Raw genomic sequence first — 21,374 nt, forward strand, 5'->3', positions numbered from 1 at the left:
GAAAATTTACTGAGTTGGTTGTTGCCATTGGGTTATCCCAATATCGAGATCTTATCTGATTATTATTATTTTTTCGTGGGGGATAGTTTGTTTTTGATGAATGTGCGTAATTATAATTGTGTTCCGCAAAAGTGTTTCTTGTGAACGTTCTGCGTGTTTTTGACGGTATTGTCATGGGTCTATATGTTTGATAATCCATTTGTGAATATTTTGGAGCAACCGAAGGTTTAACGGTTGATTGTAAGGTTACCTGTGCTTGTGAAGTGTTTGTATTTCATAGTGTTGTTAAATTTGGACGTATTGGTGAAATACTTTGTTGTGTAGTTGTTGTTGTTTGGACAATTTCTTCATTTATGAAGTGTGATGGTGTCTGAATATCTTGTTGAGTGAGGTTCCTAGTTCCATTAAGGTTTTCATTGTGTATGACGGTCGAGTTTAAGCTGTTATTTCGCGTATCGGGTAAAAATGTATTGTAGTTCAATGGTGTTGCATCAATGGTTAATGGTACTACTCTTACATAATCTCTGGTATAAGATATTGTACTTATTGCTTGACTTGCAATTGATTGTGGGATATTTATAAATGCATAATGAGACCATTCGGGGTCCCAAACGTAGTCTGACTGTTCTGTGATGGCGGTATCATCGTTTGAATTTTGAGGTCTGAAATTTTTTCTTGCTTGTGAAATTAAATCTATATTATGTGTGAAATAATCTATTATAAACCATGCCAAAATTTTTTGTAAGTCATGTTTTGTATGTTGTGAAACATCGTCTTTAGTGAAATTTTCTTTTATTATATGTAGAAAAGTTGAAAATAGTGTGATTTCATGTCGTACCTTTATATGTTTAGATGTCTCTGTCGGTGAGACACTTGGGATTTGAATTTCGTTTTCTAATATTGAGACATAACTATATATTATAGCAAAAACATCATTAGTGAATATGGAGTTTGCTCTTTGTGAGTTATGATATTGTATGCTTTTTATGTATTCTGAGAATACTTTTGAAAATTCTAAATCAAGGTCGTCTGTTTGAATTACATATTTGCGGTGATTCGGGTTTGGTGAGCTGAATTCTATGGTGTAGATTCCGTATTGTTGTGTCAAATTACATATATCTTTCAGATAGTGATCAATAATTTGTCTTTTGATCTTTACATCTGGAAACTCTGCTTTACATGGGCTGATTCCGGGTTCAAATAAATTTAGTAGGAAATTCTTGCAAAGTATATGCTGTCCTCTATCAGTGGGTGCATCTACGAGGAAGGGGAAGATATCGTCATCATCTGGACTATCTTCACTTGGAGTGTGTGTTTGGCTCATTTTTTCAATTAATGACTGTTAATAGGTAATTATCGATGTGTCTAATTGGTTGATTCCAGTTATATAAGTGTACTGGTTTGTGTTTATATTGCTTTTTTATTCGTCTTTTTCCTCTTTTTGATGAATTCGAAGTTGTTTCTGAGTCGGAAAAATATAATTGATCGTGAATGGGGCAATTTTTATCTATAGATTCTTTTAATTTATAAAGTTCGTCTAAATTGCTGGCTTCTGATTCTGAAAATGCGTTTCTATTTTTGGAAAATCTTTTTCGTGTTATTTGTCTTTGTTTGGTTATTATTTTCTTTTTTAGTGTTTGTCGTTTTGTTCTAATATATCCAACTGTTTGTGTATGAGGTGTGATTACAAGGTCGTATTTTTTGTTATCTATTTCACAGTTGTGTAAAACGATTGTTTGTTTGTTTCCTAGGTTTTGAAATGACATAAGGTTTAGGATGACGGATGCCAAAAGTTGTTAGATTATTTCTATTTTCTTAAATTGTTAGTCCTTACGATTTTTTGGTTAGCTTAACCTGGGTCTATTTGTTCAGGGTTGGAGAAAAAAGTATATCGATTCCGAAGAATGATTTTTTACTTTCTCGTGGCTAGTATAAGCTAAGGTGTTAACTTACTTAATCTTACTTAGGGGTAGTGATTGTGTTCAAGGGTTGGAGAATAGTAAATCGATCCACAAGGTTCAGGTATAATTAGAACGCGAGTAGTTCGTTAGATACTATTTTAAACTTACTAAGTCTAGGATTTATCCTGGGTCTGGTAAGAGGAGGGTTCAAGTGAAGGATGAATAACCGAAGTACTTCACTGTTTATCCTAATTTGAATGATTAGTTTTGTTCAAAAATTTCTATTAGTCTTGGGTTTTTTTGAAAGGGTTGGATAGTGAATCGACGTTTGAGGTCGTTAGACACTAGCTAAGTGGGTGGGGGAGAACAAAATTGTCCTTTTTGATCCAAGGATAGGCCTTGATGATCAAGTTTAAATTTAATTAAATAGAAAATGAATTAAGATCCAAGGATAAGCCTTGATGATCTGATTTTAAAATTATGTGAATTTAAGTTTAAAATGGTTTAAATTTATTTAAGAAAAGATTTAGTGTTTTAATGATATTAGTGAGCTTATGATTGCTGTTATGTTTTAGGTGATGAAGCTGAGACAACTGATGATTTTATGATTACTAACAGTTTATTGTCATGCTACTAATTTTTATTTTGCTTTTCAATAAATATTTTCCAAACATGTTTTATATAATACTGCAGAATTTTAGGAAAACGATCTGAGATATTTTTATCAATCGTTATTGTATTTTAATATTTTGTTTAGCGCCTGTAATGAGCATGAAGATTGGCTTCAAGATTTTATGTTTGCAAATGAAAATCTAAATTCATTGCTAATAAAATTCTAAATATAAAAGTCTGTGTTGGCTTTTGCCGTACTATCATATAACTATTTGGTAAGTTTCTATTCTGTCGTATGTCGTCTCTGGTTCGAGGTCTTCTTCCAATTCCGGGTAGTTCTCTTATCGTTCGGAATATTGGCTTTGATCTATTGAGTCGTAGAGACATTTCGATTAAATTATCGTCATGTAACATTTTAAAAATGTTTTGTCTAAATTCTAATCTATTTTTGGTTAATTCTAAGCTATTAAGGTCTTGTTCGAGACTTATGGTCGCACCAGATGAGTTAAAACCTAAGTGGTTAACTCATAGAGTAATTTCGGATAGGGTACACCGTCTGCTCGTCACGCTATCTTATTTTCGGCCGGATAGATTCGTGCAACTTCTTAGTCTAATACCGATCCTATTCTTACTCTTATACTATCTAGTCTCAGGTTGTTTAACTAGTCTCTGCTAGGCTCAATAGATCTAGGGTATACTGGTTTATTGCGGCTGCTGAAGTTCTCTCGGAGAGGCAACTAAGTTCTAAGTTAAATTCAAATCTCTCTGGTGCTGAAATTACAAGTAATTTCAGCACTTACAAATAAGTGGGTTGTTAGTTAGATGGATCATGATTGGTTAATATTAAATACTTTACAATGGTAAAATATCTAATTTATCCAATCATAAAATGTAGTTTAGATCAGGTTCCAATAAATATGCAAAGTCTGAAAATAAGTCTGCAAAGTCTGAACATAATTATGAACATAGGTCTGCAAAGTCTTAATCGATACGCATGGGGACCGGAAACTTATAGTCGCCACACAGGTCAAAATCTGCACAGTCCGGACATATGAGGGTCGAATTATGAGTCGAACATGGTCGATAGAGTCGAACTGGGTCGAATCATGAGTCGAACACGGTCGAACCATGAGTTGAACAGGGTCGAATCATGAGTCGAACAGGGTCGAATCATGAGTCGAACACGGTCGAACCATGGGTCGAACAGGGTCCAATCATGAGTCGAACAGGGTCGAATCATGAGTCGTACACGGTCGAGCCATGAGTCGAACATGGTCGAATCATGAGTCGAACAGTGTCGATAGAGTCGAACTGGGTCGAATCATGAGTCGAACACGGTCGAACCATGAGTCGAACAGGGTCGAATCATGAGTCGAACAGGGTCGAATCATGAGTCGAACACGGTCGAACCATGGGTCGAACAGGGGCCAATCATGAGTCGAACAGGGTCGAATCATGAGTCGTACACGGTCGAACCATGAAGCGAATAGGGTCGAATCATGAGTCGAACACGGTCGAACCATGAGTCGAACAGGGTCGAATCAAGAGTCGAAAAGGGTCGAATCATGAGTCGAACACTGTTGAACCATGAGTCGAACAGGGTCGAATCATGAGTCGAACAGGGTCGAATCATGGGTCGAACAGGGTCGAATCATGAGTCGAGCGAGTTCAAACTGAGTGACGTTTTAATATTAGAACTAACCTTTGATGTGGAGGTCACAGCTCAAAATGTTTTAAAATGAACCACAAACTACGAAAAATAGACAGAATAAGATTATGTTACCTCGTTGATTGCTTTGGAGTTTGTTTCTAAAAAATGATTAAACTTAATTGAGCAATTTGATTCAAAGTAAATAATTTGTTTAAAACTGATCAAAAATCAGCTTGAAAAACGGCACTGTTTTTTTTTCTTTGAGGCAGTGAAATATCTTTAAATAAGCCTGGATCAGATTTTGGAATTCACTTTTTTTTGTAGATTTTTATCAATCTTTTTTTTTATAAATTTGAATAAGCTAATAGTCAGATCGCTTGAACGTGGTTGTTTTCCATTTTGAAAGTTGAGATTTGAAAACAATCTTATCAGCAATAAAATTTGTTCAAAAATGATAAGTTATTGAAGACAATTCAAAGGCAAGCTTCGGTTGAAGCGTTTTGCAAATTCACTAGAAGCATTTTGCAAAACTCTGTTGCTAACGATTCAATATTTTCTGTTCTTGTACTTTTTGCTGGAATTTATGGAGCTTTGATATTATCAACCTAAAGAAATCAGTTTCGATTATTCAATTCAAAGACGACCATACATTTCAACTGTCAAGACGTCTAAATAACTAAAAGACAGGAGTTATTCGTATGGTATCTCACTGTTTTGAATATCTTCACTGTCTTAAACTCTGATTGATTTTCAGTTTCTTCACGATTTGTTGTTCAGTGCAATGACATTGTCACAGTTATCCAATTTTGAAATCGAGGCACATTTGCAAAGAAGCTTCCGCCGTTGCAAAATTGACCTGGCGTGTCGTTGCGATCTCTTGCATAACTAGCCACGCCATATATACATTGGGGAACAAAATTGCCACATTCAAACACGTAAAGAGGACTGCCGTCGTCAAAGTGACAAATGTTGGCTCCTTTTGGCTCTTTTTTATTCTAATTTGGTAATAATAGCAGGAATTACTCGCAAACAACAGAAAAATTGTTTTGAGGTCAATTAAGAAAACCATTATAAAAACTTGAGTCATCACACGTCAGATCATTTAAGGAAAGAGCGTATAATTTCAACGATTACCCACGTCGCCAGCTTCTACCGAACCATGTATAGATCAAATTAAAACGATACACTTAATTCAACCAGAGAAAAAAGTACATCTTAAGATTTAACGTCTTTGAAAAATCTCCAATAAAAAAAGTAAATCCTTGTTGAACAAAAATAAACAGAAGCGACTGAACTACAAAAAAATTCCGGAAAAGGTTGCATTCAATTTATTTGTCAAAATGAATCAATTCTGAGTCAAAAGTGGCTCTCTTTTCCGTCCCCCCTTATTTTTCTGGAGTTTTTGTCGCTAATTTTTTTTTGAAATTACCTATTTTACTGCGAAAAATAAACGTGTCAGCGTGAACAAGTGAACAACTTTTTACAACATTTCTTTCAAATAAAATTACTTACGAACATTTAAAAAAATTAGTCGTCGTTTTACGAGGAGGTGGGAAACTGGAAAACGGTCTCAGAACCTGTGTCTTTTTTGTCGCTGTCTGGTAGGTAAGAAAAACGAGCCAAGCCTGGAGTTACGCTTTCAACACAAACTTTATCGCCACGACACATTCGAAGTTCAACTGGCTGAGTATTGGATTCGAAATTATTTTCGTGAAAAAACGTTTCTTGAAGCTTATATGGCAGGTCGTAGTGAGTCGTGGAAATAGTCCCCTTGCCACAAAATCCCAGAAGTCGGGGAAAAGCCTCAAAAGGAGGAAGGAAATTGCGACATATTGGCAACACACGCTCTCTGTTTTCTATTTCAGTTGTTAGTTTCAAAAGTGCGATGTCGTTTTTGTATTCAAGTTGCATTCGAAACCTGGAACAAAAATCGAAATAAAACTTAAGTGGGATCAATTGAGCAATCTCCCCCTCCCCCCATTTTCGTACGGGGGATAGCTCAATAGGTCATTACGGGGGGGGGGGGGGGGGTTGCTGAAATGAGTGGTCCTTAAGTGGTCTAGAATTTTTTTAAACCAATTTTAAAAAATTAAATGCACTGAATAAGCAAATTTCGACGTTTGGTTAAATTTACAAAGTTGATACACTAAAAAAATGTATTCTCTGAGTATAAATAGAGCTCATTTGTGCCTTTTATATTTTGTAATGAGAGCCGATAGATTAAATTTTTTGGGGTTCAAATACAAAACTCAATTGTTTGTTGCCAATTTTGAGCTAAACCAATTACACAAGTAAAGAAAAAATACCCGTGTGGAATGAATTTTCGCGACACCTGGTAGTATTCGCTGTAGCCTGAATCTGGCACATATTGACGAACTTCAACTGAAATATCGTTAACTGAAACAACAATCAAATTAATAACAAAAAAATGTTATATATTTCAGCTGTTAGTAAATTGATACCATGATTAAATTATGAGACCAAAAATAAGCGAACCAGATCAGTAAATCAGAAACACATGTACTTTTCACAAAGAAAAACTTAGAGAAAAACTGAATGAAGTTACTCAACTCATGGTTCCAATAATTTTTAAAATAATCATTCGGCTCAAGAAATTTGGGTTCTCATAATCTAAACTTAATTGTATTTTAGCTCCAGAAAGTTGGGTTCTCAAAATCTTCACTTATTTGAAATTACTGATTTGGGTAACAGCTGTTACTTAAGGAAACTGAACCCGCCCGTCCCGCTTCAACGTGGTGATGCGAAAGCTAGTTTAGAATGAATTTTAATCAGCCTGCTAAAAACGTAGCATCTCAAATACAGTTTTTACCCATTGCTGATTCGTGTATAAATTAAGCTTGTGGTTTCTTGAAGAAAACCAGTTTAAACAAGACTCAATTCTCATTGTTTAATAACAAATAAGAATGTAAATAATATAGATAATGTAAGTGATATAGATAATGTCATGACAGAATTCTAGAGTTCAACTTAAATCTTTCATAAAAGAGACGGAGTGAGTGATAGCACTTGATGATGAATAGAGAATGGATTGACAGGTCGGTAGCGACCTTGATAGCCAATAGGCAAGCTTAGCACGAATAACTAGCACAGAAAGTAATACAATAATGACGTCATAACAAAACTGTTAAACTACGCCACACCACATTTCCCCCTCTAGGGAAAAAATTCAAATGAACATTTGAATTTCTTTAAATTAAAATGACTAAACATGCCCTCACTGCCGTTTAACAAAACTTCTTGTAACCTATGAAACACTAATAGAAGTTGACAAAATTGACTGATATAACTTGAGGAAATATACTGAAAATGATTTGAAATATCGACGAGTTTGAATGACCGAAGAGTTTTATTTGTCTGAACGACGCAAAGGATGATCGGAAGAGCGCTTTTTTGGAAAACGCGTAAATTTTGTACATAAACCTTCGGATTCATCGGGTAGAACAACCCGAGACTGCCCCGCTTGAACCACTAGCTCTGGGTTAGCCACGATAAAACGAACTTTCTTGTCCGGCGAAACAGGAGTTGACGGGGAGGTAGAAGTCGAAGTAGCATGAATGACATTCACGGAATGTCTGATTGGACTGCCGTAAAAGGTTGTCTGCTTTTTCCGACGCGAGGAAGTTCGAGAAGAGTTCGATGATGACGAAATATTTCCGTCCGGTTTTACGCCAGAACCATCCCGGGTGGGGAGACCCGATGCAGCCAAACTTGACGACGTGCACTCTTGTAGCTTCGGAACCAATGACTCATCGTCCGAAGAAATAGGAATGAGATCTGGACATAATGGAGTTTTGACTGTAGTTGGTGATTTCGGTTTGACACTGATGGGAACCTCCGTTCAAAGGTTTCCAGAAGTGGACGAAGAAGCCGTTAAATCTACTACTGGAGTAGAGTGTTGGGGATAAGGAATAGCCTGAACTCCTGGAGCCTCCGATATTGAAGTTTGATTTGAATTAGTCGAGACAATTCGATCACAAGAGGGAGTAGATGATGTCACCAGAGACGGGAATTTCGGGCGAGCATGTACGGCCACAGTTTTGGCCGAGGTTTGTTGGCGGGAACTAGATTGTTTTAAAGACCGATTGTCCTCTGACGATGAAGGCGAAGATGACACAATGGGGCGTTTTTGCCCCTTCTTGACAGGCGTTGTTTGCTTGCCTGAAAAACTTAGATCCGTTGATTTAAGACGTACCGCCAGGTGATTTCTTCTAATCACTTTTCCCTTGTCAGAAATATATGTGGACCCAGTAATCTGCAAAATTTTGCACTTAAAAAATTTGAAAAGTTCTCGACCAGACTTCCTATTTAGAAATTTCCTAAATATTTCGACCTTATTTGGCTCATTCAACACTAAGTAATCAAATTACGTTTTGTTAATGACGAACGAATTCGATCCGTTGTCATCTGGTTCCTAAACCTAAGTGTCCCAGCAGACAAGTTGGAGCGAAGGGTGGCTGCGAGAACTTGGTTTCGTTCCGTCAGCGCCTTCAGAACTTTGACCCCCTTCTGATGCGTCAAGGACTTCTTCAAAACCAGCCACTGATTAGCGGATTGAGCCAGACTCTCAAGCGCGCGATAGTGAGGTGTGTCCGCAACTGACTCCGTCGGTCCCCCAAAGTAGGGTGACACCGTCGGGCTTGAATGCCCCTTCTTGACTAATTTTATTCTTGGTCGGCTGTCGCACTGCTCCCGACGCTGTTCAGGTGTTCGTAGATCCCGTTCCAACTGTTGGTTATCTAAATTAACGCCCGTAGACAAACGCTCAGCCGCAACAGATAGCTCCGTATTCGAAGGACGGCCAAAATGAAGCTCAAAAGGTGAAACACCAGTAACAGATTATTTTGTAATCCGAATATCTTCAATAATATTTCTAAGGGTATCTTGAACATTTGAAAAATCCGAGCTCAAACGCGAAGCACCCAAACGACGCTTAATAGTTTGGATCGACCGTTCCACTAGACCACAACCACAATGATCCCCCACCGGGTAGAAATATTGGGCAATATTTTTATCTTTACAAAAAGCCTGCACTAATTTATTCTTAAAACCTGAATATTGGTCAGTTTTGATAGATTTAGGAATACTATGCTGTTGAATATACGATTTAAGAAATTTAATAATCTTCCGTCCCCCGTAGAACGTGTAATTATAGCCGACAGATATTTAGAGTAACGGTCAATTGCGACCAAGATATAAATACTGTTACCACTCGAATCGAAAAGAGGACCCTCATAATCAAGCTGAAGCTCTTCATTAGGACCAGACAAAAGGGGTAAAGGCTTGGTAGAGTTAAATGAAGCGTTCGCTTTCAAATTCTTACCAAACTTCGTGCACTGGGGACAATCTTTACATAGCTGGACAATATCTCGATGCATTCGAGGCCACCATATGTATTGCGCGCCATCAACCATGGCTAACTGACCCGCATGCGACCTATGTAGTCGAAACAGTAACGGTCTCCTAAGACACATGGGAATAGCGATCCTATTGTCCACGACAACACAGCCATCAACCACCGCTGCAACATGCCAAAAAGATTTTGTATATGGGTCAATACGACAAAATCCTTCATATTCCCGGTTAATAAGTGCCCGTTTCATCAAGCATAGACGGGAACCTTCTTCCGTAAGTTCCGACAGTACATCGGAATCCAGAATGCCCACCAAACCGGAGCGACCACCGATGACTTCAAAATTTCTAAACTTTCAACTGACTGAGTTTGACGATTCACTAATTTGGTTTCCCTGAGCCTTTTGATCTGAAATTGGCCAGTATTCGGGCATATTGACCCCTCAACTCCGCACCACGTTGTAAAGTTGTCGACCTCTTTGGACGCACTGTCCCCGCGCGAAACCGCGGCCGGGCACGATCCGACGAAAAACAATGTTGGTTGATCGGGAGAAACTGGTTGAGTAGTTGCTCAAAGCTGTCGTTCGCATTATTAGCGTTAAGATCCATCACAGTCTGAAAATGAAAAGCGCCTAATAATACGAGTACACACCAACAACTCCAATAAACTGAAGCAAGGTCAAAAAGACTCACCGACGATGATAATAACACGCAATTACTAACGACTGTACTGATAATCCACACTGAAATCAAAATTGGCAGATAATTTGTAATCCATGCTGAGAAAGTGAAAACCGATTTTATGCATTGCGCTGTAGCTGGAATGTCCTGAATTGTGACGCCCTCTACCGCGAAACTTCCAATATCATCATGAAATACCCCGAACGGAACAATTGGCCGGAGGCTGACCAAAATCCAATGACTCAATTAGATTTATCGAAATAGATAAAACGAAATTTTGGCTGTTTTTCGGAATAACGGGTGATACCTCTGATAAAGAACAACCCCTAGCCCATTCATCCAGATAATCGCACGCATCAAAGAATCGACTAATACACTTGACCACATATTGTTCATCAAAACTGCTTGGTCGTGGCGCTTCAAACGTTGGAAAACGAGATAAATAAACCACTATACCCAATTTACATACGGAAATGTGGAAAATATCGAAATCAAATGGCAATAATCCATCAGCCCATCTGGTTAATCAATATTGATGAGTTTTATTACCTCTTTTGGTTTTTAACGCCAAGATAATTGCTTTATGGTCCGTTAGAACCACAAAATGATTACCCAACAAGTAATTTCGAAAGTGCTCACATGACCACACAATTGCTAGAAGTTCCAACTCATTAGTGATATACTTCTTTTCCTGGTCATTGAGAAAACGTGACGCAAATGCAATAGGAACCCAAACATCCTTTTCTATCTCCTGTTCTAACGCAGCACCCAAACCACTATGACTAGCGTCACACTTTACTCGCGAATTCCGACTTTGGTCATAATGATACATCTTTGTGATATTCGCTATCAATTGCAAAAGATTCCTGAAGGCAGTTTGTTGGCACTCCCCCCACACAAACTTGCTTTTATTACTTGCTTTCAAGGAAGGGCGTAACTGATCCGAATAGACCTGGAGGTTCGGCAAAAATTGTTGTAAATGGTTGAGTATGCCCATGAAAGAACGAAGTTGCTTGAGCGACTTGGGAGGCTCCAGAGCTAACACTGCATCGATTTTAGAACAATTCGGCCTTTAGCCTTCTGAATCAATGTCGTAACCCAACCAAGATAATTGATTCAACGAGAAATCACATTTCGACAGTTTCAGAGCGAAACATTTTTCATCCAAACGAGTTATCACTTTGTCTACAAAAATATTGTGATCCATGATTGATCCTTTCGAAACTATCAAAATATCGTCCAAGAAACAGAAAACTCCCGATAAACCCTGGAGTGTATTGTCCATTGCTTTTTGGAATTCTTTTGGCATGTCCGTTAACCCATAAAACTCAGTTTTAAATCGATACGTGCCAGTTTGTTCTCCACAGACGATATTAAAGTTGCAATGACGACTAACTTCATCACTGAGTGGAATCTGACTGAATGCATATTTCAAGTCTAGGGACGTAAACCAAATATCACCTATTTTATCCGATGTGATTATCTGGGCTACCGAGTCCAACAGTTCCAACAAATTCGGCATCTGATATTGGTTCTTATGAATCTGATCATTCATGGGTTTTGCATCCATAGCCAATTTCACGGAACCATCCTTCTTAGCCGTAATTACAATCGGAGAAATAAAATGTTCGCTTGTACACTTATTAAGTTTGACCACGTGGCCTTCTTGAATTAACATCTGAATTTCCTGGCCAGCTTTATCTTGTATATGCACTGGAACCCGCCTTCCTTTCTCCTGAATCGGAACAAGTGGAGACTTGAATGTAGAGAATACTTTATAATTTTTAGCTCTACCTCCTCTGGAGAATACACGATGAAACTTCTGATGGAAATGTGTTTTCCAAGACTCAGACGTCACATTCAGGTTTGATAGGGACACTTCACCCACCAAAGACCGTTCTGGTCTAACTTGCGTTGTTCTCACCCCCAATTGGGGCTGCAAGTCCAAACCTAATAAACATCGTGTGCGATTTTCCGAAATGAGGAATTTTGCAGACTTGACATGCCAGCCCAAAGATGACACATCCAGAATCATTGTACCCATCAGATCAATTCTTTTCATATTGTAATCAACATATACCGTGTCGATTGGGCGTTCCTGAATACTAAAAACTTTGGCTGATGGAACAGTTTTCACGATATAGTCTGCTGTTTTCTTGTTCACGAAAGAAGCAGGGCTTCCAGTATCCACCGTTGCTTTGGAGAACGTCTTCCCACAACGCAGTGTTATCTGAATGGAACGTAACTTGCCCGTAGCAGCATTGACCACCTCCAACTTCTTCACTGACGCAATGGGACGGCTTGGTTCTTCTGCCGCCACTGACAAAACAGCAAATTCCGACTCACTATCGGATGTGATGAAATTACAATTCTCTTCCACCGTCTCATCTGACTCAGCTTCCACATTCGCTACGTTTTTGGAATTACAGCACTTTGCGACGTGACCCTTCTTGCTACAATTCCTACAAGTCAGATTTCTAGCTGGACAGTTTGCTTGTGATTTGCTGAAAACCTGTTACCACAAAAATAACATAATTTCGCTTTCTCATTGGTCCCTTTTGACTTATTATTCTGAGCCCGACTGGTTCTATCAGACAGTTTCTTCCCTTGGACAGAGAAGGTGGGTTCCTGTTTTATGCGAATGATCTGCCCCGAAGTGACTCTTGACTGGGAAAAAGTCAGTGGCAGTTTTGCAAGTCAGCTTTTGCAAGTCAGTGGCAGTTTGCGCCCCTTTTTCCTGCAGTAACGCTGATTTCAGCGTCTCTTCTGGAGTGGTACCTGAGCGAATACACAATTCTCTCTGAATATCTTTATATCTCATCTTGGTAATGAAAATATCTCTTACGACTTCTTTTTCCTGATCAATTGTCCAACCACACAGGGCGACTTGCCCCTTCAATCGCAGATAAAATGCTTCCAAACCTTCTCGATCTGAATGTACGGCATTGTAGATTTGCAGACGTTCGATAATGTAATTGTTCTCCTTCTTGAAAATGAGTACACAGAATTCGTGAAATTCCTGAAATGATATTGCACTGAGATCCGCATGTTGATAACTTTGGAGGAACCTTTTCCTCCCTTCTGAGCCAAGCGAAAAGAATAAACGAGATTTAATTCGTTGTTCAACTTCGTAGTAGAACACTCCTGGTGCTACTCTGGGACATTTCCGCCACTCTACGTAAGGCTGCATCGTTTCGTGCAATACGATTCGCAATTGCTGCCGCATCCTCATCCACTCCCACAGCTTCTGTTTTTGGAACAGGATCATCGTGTACCACACCCGGAGGTTTCAATAGTTCACGTGGATCACACCTTTCTCTCAGGGTGATTGCTAAGTTGAATTGGCCTATCCAAGAATCCCAGCTGCTGGGTGGATCCGCTGTTGGTTTATGCCAGAATACGGGTACACCTAAACGGTCAGTCCGATGCTCCGAGATCGAAACTGCTGGCTGCGCCATGTGGTTTCTTAAAGAATACCAGTTTAAACAAGACTCAATTCTCCTTGTTTAATAATAAATAAGAATGTAAATAATATAGATAATGTAAGTGATATAGATAATGTCATGACAGAATTCTAGAGTTCAACTTAAATCTTTCATAAATTGAGACGGAGTGAGTGATAGCACTTGATGATGAATAGAGAATGGATTGACAGGTCGGTAGCGACCTTGATAGCCAATAGGCAAGCTTAGCACGAATAACTAGCACAGAAAGTAATACAATAATGACGTCATAACAATACTGTTAAACTACGCCACACCACAAAGCTACAAAAACTGTAAAATTGAAAAAAAAAATGATTTAAATAAGATGAAAACTTATTTTAATATGAAAACAATATTCACAGTGGATGTTGAGTATTCAACTAAAACCTTTATTTGAGAAATTTTTAAAAATGCTTAGAGCGTTTCACCTAAATTTGATTTTCAATTTTACCTGTTTGCGTTTCTTCTGTTTTTGACAGCATATTAAAGCGAAAACGTTTGTCAGTTTTTCAACAGGTGTTTTTTCTACAGCGTTCACAATTCTTTTTGCTCTATGGTTTTTATCATAAACAATTTATGCGCCTTGTTGTTTTTAATTGCACCATTTTTTTATTGTAGAAATTAAATTTCGAAACGTCTTTTTGATATTATATATTGGTAGAAAAAAAAAGAACTTGGAAAAAGTGAACGATATGGTGGGAGAAGACCTAAGACATGCATTTTCGAGCGTTTCAGGCACTGAAACGCACAAAAATCTGAGCCAAATTAGTTTAGGTAGAAAAATGGTCATTTAGAGATTTTAAATGGTCATTTAGCTCTTAGTCAACAATTTTAGAATCGAATACAAATTAATGAATCATATTAGCTCTAGTTATGATACATTCAATCATTTTTGGAAAAAATTTGCGGAAATAAACTTTTAAACTACCCATTGTCGACAGCGGATCTTTTTTTTACAAATCATACCGTCTTTTTTTTCGGAAAAATTTTATTTCTGTAGAGTTTTTGGCAAAACTAATTTTTTGCGACGCTCCTGTCACAATTGTAGCCAACATTTTTTGAAACTTTCGTAGTGGTATTTGAGTTTTACATGCGTCGGATTTCTTATTCCAAATCGAAAAAGGCGAGAAAAGTAAATTTAAGAAAAATTTCTTAAAGTTTACCGCTGAAAAATTGTTTTTTTTTGAAATTTTTCTCACAAATACTTGTTTGTTTGCTGCACTTGTATCAATCATGCAGAACTACTGTTATACGTTGATATTTCTACAAGCAAATTTTGGCTTCATGGAAAAAATTACAGCGCAAAATTATTGAAATTTTTTAATGTTGATTTAAAAACTCATATAAAAAAGTTAGACGCTCATTCAAAAGTAATCCGTAAATAGTTATCTCCCAAAAAAGATGAATATATACGTGAAAATTTTTCTCGAAAGCAGAACAAATAAAACGGCCAAAAAACTGAAAACAAAATTTATGACAGCTGGACCATAATCAAAGGAGTTTTAAAAGTTCTGTCTCGTCATTGTTCATATTTCAGAAATGGAATAGTTCAAGTCATGTTTTGGAAGAATTTAAGTCCCGTTACGTTATTTTGAGAACTTCTGCTGAATTATATCAATAAGTAAAAATATAACTAATGGTTTTTTTTCTGTTAGGCGGCCGCAAATTGACAAAACCGAAAGATGAGCTTACATTTAAAGGTAGATTTCAGTTTTATGTAAAAAGAGAAAAACTTCATATATTGAGCTTCAAGCAATATGATTGAAATTTAAAATGAAAATGATGAACTCGGGTCTTATAGATCTTAGGTCAAATGATTGGTAATATTTTTTTTCTCAAAAAATCTGAGCACAATTAGGTAGAAAAAGGCTCATTTACAGATTTTTTTTTTCATATGAACTTCAAAAAACTGTGAACTTCATATGCGCTTCATGAACTGCGTCAAGAAATCGAACGAACAAAATTTGCATAGTTTTCACCTATTAAATTTCTGAAGGTCACAAATTATATGAACATAGTTTTGGCACTCACTATACAAAAGTCAGCAACTTACTTCGAGCTGCATACACACAATGAGCGGCAGTAATCAACCAAAACGGGTCAATAATTGCAGCGCCGCAGTATCGTGCTCTCCGTCTAAAAGACAGCAAAGCGAAGAATGGTCTTTCAACTGGCACGCTGAAACCATTGATTAATAAGGATTGATGTTTTTTCATATTCATTTCCAGTGGTGAGTTTGCTGTTCCGTTGATTTCTCGAAACTTCATTGATAAAGTATTGATGAGAAAAATTGATAACAAAATTAGCAACCGCAAGGAATTCGTATTCCTAATCATCGTGAACTTTTTATAATTCAAGTTGTTATAACTGGGAAAAATTGTTATAAGATCAATTAAACTGGTAAAGTGCCCTAGCAAATAGAGATTTAATGATGTTAAATAACTTGCCCAACATTTGTTTGTTAATTAATGTAATTTTATAAACATGAACCCAATTGTAAGTAAATGTCGGTGGTAGGTCAGTAAATCGATGTATCAGTAAATCGAAAACTAATGATTCAATTAGGTAATCACATTAACTAAAAACAGGATTTTTACAAAACGGCAAATGGCATAGAGTTATGTTTGTGATTTAGAAGTTTAAAAAATTCAAGTTGGTCGAGCGGAAATAATTGACTAAAAAATTGCGCTTTTTGGCGCGTGCTCCTCTCTCAAATTTATATTTAAGTAGCTTAAACATTTTTGAGTTTGGCCAGCCAAAAATGGATGTAAAATTATATCAAAGCCCGTCCCCCTCGGCACGTCCCCCTTATATCGGCTTACAAGCTTCAACTGATATTGACAGTTTCTTGCTGAAAGTACTTGGATAAAATAATTTTTGTTTTAAATTGGATATATTCACTGTTATAGTAATGAATTGAATACAATTAAGTAAATCAATTTCCAGTTTATTTCAACTTTCACTCTTATTAATTGCGTGACGCAATTACGTAGAGTGAAAATTGAAATAAACTGGAAGTTGATTTTTTAATTGTAGTCAATTCATTAATATAACAGTAAATACATGCTATTTAAACTAAAATTAAATTATCCATGTACTTTCAGCAAAAAACTATTAATATCAATGAAGCTTATAAGCAGAGTACATCTAGAGTTTTGTAAAGTATGATCTAAACTACATTTTATGATTGGATAAATTAAATGTTTTACCAATGTAAAGTATTTAATATTAACCAATCATGATCCATCTAACTAACAACCCACTTATTTGTAAGTGCTGAAGTTACTTGTAATTTCAGCACCAGAGAGATTTGAATTTAACTTAGAAATTAGTTGGACTCTCCCGAGCACTTCAGCAACCGCAATAAACCAGTATACCCTAGATCTATTGAGCCTAGCAGAGACTAGTTAAACAACCTGAGACTAGATAGTATAAGAGTAAGATTAGGATCGGTATTAGACTAAGAAGTTGCACGAATCTATCCGGCCGAAAATAAGATAGCGTGACGAGCAGACGGTGTACCCTATCCGAAATTACTCTATGAGTTACACTTCGGTCCTAACTCATCTGGTGCGACCATAAGTCTCGAACAAGACCTTACTAGATTAGAATTAACCAAAAATAGATTAGAAATTAGACAAAAACATTTACAAAATGTTATACGACAATAATTTAATTGAAATGTCTCTCCGACTCAATAGATCAGAGCCAATATTCCGAACCATAATAGAACTACCCGGAATTGGAAGAAGACATCGAACCAAAGACGACATACGACAAAGTAGAAACTTGCCGTATAGTTATATGATAGTTCGGCAAAAGCCAGAACAAACTTTTATATTTCGAATACTACTTGCAATGAATTTAGATTTCCATTTGCAAACATAAAACCTTGAAGTTAATCTTCAAAATCATTTCAGGCGCTAAACAAAATTAATATTATACAATAACGATTGATAAAAAGATCTAAGATCGTTTTCCTAAAAAACTCTGCAGTATTATACAAAACATGTTTGAAAAATATTTATTGGAAAATAAAAATAAAAATTAGTAGCATGACAATAAATGGTTAGTAATCATAAATCATCTTGTTGTTCCAGCTCCATCACCTAAAACATAACAGCAATCATCAACTCACTAACATCATAAAACACTAAATCTTTCCTTTACACACATTTAAAATTTTATAAGAACTTAAATTCACTTAATTTTAAAACCAGATCATCAAGGCTTATCCTTGGATCTTAAATCATTTTCTACTTAATTAAATTTTAAACTTGATCATCAAGGCTTATCCTTGGATCAAACAGAAGAACTTTGTTCTCCCCCACCCACTTAATTAGCGTCTAACGACCTCAAACGTCGATTCACTATCCAACCCTCTCTAAAAACCCAGGACTAATAGAAATTTTTACACAAAACTAATCATTCAAATTAGGATAAACAGTGAAGAACTTCGGTTATTCATCCTTCACTTGACCCCCCCTCTTACCAGACCCAGGATAAATCTTAGACTTAGTAAGTTTAAAATAGTATCTAACGAACTACTCGCGTTCTAATTATACCTGAACCTTGTGGATCGATTTACTATTCTCCAACCCTTGAACACAATCACTACCCCTAAGTAAGATTAAGTAAGTTAACACCTTAGCTTATACTAGTCACGAGAAAGTAAAAATCATTCTTCGGAATCGATATACTTTTCTCTCCAACCCTGAACAAATAGACCCAGGTTAAGCTAACCAAAAAATCGTAAGAACTAACAGTTTAGGAAAATAGAAATCATTTAACAACCTTTTGCATCCGTCATCCTAAACCTTATGTCATTTAAAAACTTAGGAAATAAACAAACAATCATTTTACACAATTGTGAAATAGATAACAAAAAATACGACCTTGTAATCACACCTCATACACAAACAGTTGGATACATTCGAACAAAACGACAAACACTAAAGAGAAAAATAATAACTAAACAAAGACAAATAACACGAAAAAGATTTTCAAAAAATCGAAACGCATTTTCAGAATCAGAAACCAACAGTTTAGACGAACTTTACAAACTAAAAGAATCAATAGATAAAAATTACCCACTTCACGATCAATTATATTTTTCTGACTCAGAAACAACTTCAAATTCATCACAAAGAGGAAAAAGAAGAATAAAAAAACAGTACAAACACAAACCAGTACATTTATACAATTGGAATCAACCAATTCGACACATTAATAATTACATATTAACAGTCATCGAACGGAAAAATGAGTTCAACGCACACCCCAGGTGACGAAACTCCAGATGATGATGAAATCTTTCCTTTTATAGTAGACGCAGATACTGATAGAGGACAACACATATTTTGTCAAAATTTACTCGTAAATTTATTTGAACCCGGAATCAGTCCATGTAAAACAGAGTTCCCCGATGTAAAAATCAAAAGACAAATCATAGATCACTATCTAAAAGATATATGCAACATAACACAGCAGTATGGAATCTACTCTATAGAATTCACTTCCCCAAACCATAATAATAGAACATATACTATTCAAACAGACGATCTTGATTTAGAATTTTCAAAAGTTTTTTCAGAATATATAAAAAGCATCCAATACCATAACTCACAAAGAGCAAACTCCATTTTCACCAATGAAGTTTTCGCAGTAATATATAGTTATATTTCGATATTAGAAAATGAACTCCCATTAACAAATGTTTCACCGACAGAAACATCCAAACATTTGAAAGTACGACATGAAATCACACTACTCTCTAGTTATTTAAACATCATTAAAGAAAATTTCACGAAAGACGACGTTTCACAACATACCACACACGATTTACAAAAAATTTTGGCATGGTTCATAATAGATTATTTCACACACAATATTGATTTAATTGCACAAGCAAGAAAAAATTTTAGACCCCAAAATTCGAACGATGATACCGCTATCACAGAACAATCAGATTATGTTTGGGACCCCGAATGGTCTCATCCCGCATTTATAAGCTTTCCACAATCAATCTCAAGTCAAGCAATATGTACAATATCTTACATAAGAGATTACGTAAGAGTAATACCATTAACAATTGATGCAACACCATTAAACTATAATACATTTTTACCCAATACACAAAATAATAGTTTAAACTCTACAGTCATACACAACGAAAACCTCAATGGAACTAGGAATCTTACTCAACAAGATATCCAGACACCATCACACTTCATAAATGAAGAAATTGTACACACAACAACTACACAACAAAGTATTTCACCAATACGCCCAAATTTAACAACACCAAGAAATACAAATCCTTCACAAACACAGGTAACCTTACAATCAACCGTTAAACCTTCGGTTGCTCCAAAATATTCACATATGGATTACCAAACATATAGACCCATGACAATACCATCAAAAACACGCAAAACATTCACTAGAAACAACTTTGCAGACCATAATTATAATTATACACATCCATCAAAAACAAATTATCAACCACAAAGGAATTTTAACCAATATACAAAACCTCGAAACTGGGATAACCCAACAGCCCAATATAATTCCAAAAATTTTCAACCAAATCCTCCACAGGATCGCAGTGAAAATTACCCATTTTTTCAACAAAATAAAAATAAAAAACAAACATCTTATCAAATGGATTATTTATCCTCAGATGATGACTTCTTACAACCAGATATATTTGCACCAAATACTCAAGAATATCGTAGACAAGAAATACAAAAAACACGTACAAATCATAGAAATTTTTCTCCACAATCAATAGATGCACAACATCAACAACCAATTCAACAACAAAATCCAATTAATATACAATCTTTTCAACCAATTCAACAACAAAATCCAATGACTGCACACTCGTATCAACCATCACAAATGCAAAATGAAATACCACTCCCATATTATCTCCAACAACATGAAATAACAAGAAACCAACTTTCAAATTTTTCTCAAATGCCAAATGCAGCAGAATCATTACAAATGACAATGAATCCATACCTTATGGGTGGATCATCGATAACATCAAATAAACCTTTAATGGTCTTCACAGGAACAGACCCTGAATACTCTGTAGAAGATTACTTAAATGCAGTAACAGCAAATTTGATTTTAAACATAGGACCTGAACCAATTAACACGCCACTACATCAAAACTGGATACATCGACGCACAGCGTTGATACAAACAACCTTAGATGGCGCAGCCCAAAAATGGTTTTCAGTACTACCTCTAGAAATAAAATCAAACTGGAAAAGATTTACACAAGAATTTTCAAAAATGTTTGACTCCGAAAGAAACAAACAACAACAAAGAGTTTTATGTAATGAAATTCGTAGATTACCAAACGAAACCATCAAGCAAATAGCAGTACGAATCGAAACACTAGTTCGAAAAGCATACTCACTAAATACACATGACTATAAAAACACAAAGATGACAGAAATCTTAATGATGACCTTAACACCACAATTAAGGAAAATAGCAATAAAAAAGAGAGCATCCCATCCTTCTTCAATTCGAGAACCCGATTTAGATTTTCGAAAACTAGTAGACAAATTAGAACAAGCAGAAATCACGATGAAACTAGAAGAAACGGAAAATCTGAAATTACAATACGTTAACAAAATTGAAACGACTTCCACTAAT

The 21,374-nt window shown here is 36.2% G+C and overlaps 1 long non-coding RNA gene across 1 annotated transcript; it reads right to left on the reverse strand.

Moving 5' to 3' along the window:
* Nucleotides 1-4,731: 4,731 nt before the first annotated feature.
* LOC134855431 (uncharacterized) lies at nucleotides 4,732-16,213 on the reverse strand. Its single transcript, XR_010164487.1, has 4 exons — nucleotides 15,754-16,213; nucleotides 6,471-6,561; nucleotides 5,790-6,082; nucleotides 4,732-5,140 (listed from the first exon to the last, which is right to left on the reverse strand). It is a non-coding gene; the product is annotated as an uncharacterized LOC134855431 (long non-coding RNA).
* Nucleotides 16,214-21,374: the final 5,161 nt, after the last annotated feature.

Source organism: Symsagittifera roscoffensis, chromosome 10 (assembly GCF_963678635.1).
Source record: "Symsagittifera roscoffensis chromosome 10, txSymRosc1.1, whole genome shotgun sequence".
Classification (NCBI taxonomy): domain Eukaryota; kingdom Metazoa; phylum Xenacoelomorpha; order Acoela; family Convolutidae; genus Symsagittifera; species Symsagittifera roscoffensis.